The following is a 2,500-nucleotide window of genomic DNA, read 5'->3' as shown; positions in this document are numbered from 1 at the left end:
TTTCATCAAAATATAGAAATTACTTTCAATGGCGACCATTTTTTTTTCTTTATATAGAAGTTTTGCGTTTTTTTCAAAAAGTAGACGTACAGATTAAAGAATATAAACTTTTCTATCTTTACATATTCAAATCATAAAAATAAGTTGATACCAAAAAAGTAGTAAGATAGTTCTTTTTGAAAATTTCAAGTTTTGAGAAAATAGGCTTTAAAGTTTTTATTTAGTAACTGGTTGATTCTACATTAGTATGTATAGGTGTTTATATGCGTATTCGGTTTATAGACAATCTAATTCCCTATCTTTATATGTTTGAATTACAAGAATTGTTCAATATTAAAAATCAGGATAGATTTTTAAAAAAGAAATTTATCGAAAAAACCGTCAGTTTTCATTAATATGGGCTTTTCGTAGTAAATATACCTCACCACTGGGGGATCATAAGGACATTTCTTCATAATTCATAGTTGTTTATTCACATGGGATGAACCCCTTCCTTGACATCCGATAATGTCCTTTCTCACTTATTCATACTGACACAAATCTGTCTGTCTGTCTGTCTCTCCTCTCTCTCTCTCTCCTCTCTCTCTCTCTCTCTCTCTCTCTCTCTCTCTCTCTCTCTCTCTCTCTCTCAGTGAGCATCATAACCGTAATTTGGGTCATCTTCAACCTTACTTCTCTTTGATTTCCCATTTTGTCCCAAGCCTTTACGATACGAAGCCTCCAAGGAATGCCTCTTTCTCTCTTTATCTTGGTTTATCACCTGTTTTATTTTTGAGGCAGTTCCCGAGTCCCATCCCAGACATTCGATAGCCATAGACTAAGCTCATGTTATAGTCTGTAAAATTTTTACGTTCATCAAGGCACTTGGGGCTATAGTATTTATTTTTTATTTTTTTTTATAATCATAAATTTTACAACTTGCTACAGCAGTAGTACTCCTATAAGTCTCTTCCAGTTTCACATCTAGTTTTCCTAAGGAACCTAGCATAGCACATGACCCAGCATTATCATAAAAGAAAACAAATTCGCCATATCAACGTCTAATGTTATCAAGCGAGAACAAGGTGGGATTTTTATGACTTAATTTTTTTCCGATTCATTATGCTTAACTTGTTCAATAATACTTTTATCCAAGGGCATTTTTAGCACTACTTTCTAAATTAGCAGCTCCAAAATCACTTGATACGACATTAAACTAGCCACTTGATGTACTAGAGATGGGAGGATCAAGAAAAGACGTGATTGCGATGGCGAATCATTTCTTGTGATCCACATAATTCTATACATTTTTTCGCTTTGTTTTTGCATTACGACCTTCTTCTTTGGCACTCTAGGCATTTTGCATACATAATAAAACACTAAACTATGAATAAAAGCGCAGAATCACGATATATTGACAAAATACGCATAGCCTGGCGCAATAGTCTCATTTATTTACACAAAATTAGCAAGGGAAATATATTCCCATCAGCTTCTTCCTCCGGCTCAAATTTTACGCTTTTGTCTTATTTAGTTATCATTTCTGATACTTAATGCAGCTTTCAGCATAATCATAACACGAAAATTATGAATATGCAAAAGTGCTCACAAATGAATAGGACGAATGTACTTGACTGGCAAGTAGACACTTCTTTATTTACACAAGATTAGTGTTATCTACATATTCTCGTCTGTTTCTTTTTCTGAATATATATCATGCCCATAACATATAAACTAGGAATATAAAAACGTACACACAAATGAACAGGACAAACATATACGGCTGACAGGGGGTGACATTGTTTATCAAAGATTAGGAACAACATATTCGTCTGTTTATTTTTCTGGATACAATTCACGCTTTTGCTTTATATATTTATCGTCTCTGACATATTCTAGCATAATCATAAAAAGAAATGATATGCATATAAACGTGCAGACAATGATATAAACAAAACATACCTTACAGAGATGTGGCGCACTTCTTTAACAAATTCTGTTTGTTTGCGTTGCCTCGCCAAGATATAAAGAAAATGGGGTTTACGATATTCAAACCACCAAAGAAAATTGTCAAAGTTGATGGTAGACTCACCTAGCAAAATATCTAGTGAATTCTTGAAAAAGTATAAAAAAATATGTAACCAGGTCGATAAAAGGATGCTTACGGGATTTATTGTGATTACATAAATATAGAAAAAAGGTAATTTTAGCTATGAAAGATTTTTTTTTCGTTAATAAAATTATATGGAACAAAATATAAACACTATACTACCCAACTGCAATAAACTGAATTTTGAAAACTTCGACATCAGTTTCTGGGAAACCGTATTTTTCTTATTTATATCTTCCAATTAAAAGGGTTGAATACAGTTTTGTACGACTTTAGAAGAAAATAAATCAATTTAATTCATGTAACTAAAAAAAAAAAAATAGGCAGCTCTTCAATAACAATGATGAGTAAGCCTTTCTAACTTCTTTACATAGCCTACATACATACACAAACATACACACACACACACAC

This window comes from Palaemon carinicauda, chromosome 7 (assembly GCF_036898095.1).
Source record: "Palaemon carinicauda isolate YSFRI2023 chromosome 7, ASM3689809v2, whole genome shotgun sequence".
Lineage (NCBI taxonomy): Eukaryota > Metazoa > Arthropoda > Malacostraca > Decapoda > Palaemonidae > Palaemon > Palaemon carinicauda.
Note: the sequence above shows the minus strand (reverse complement) of the source record.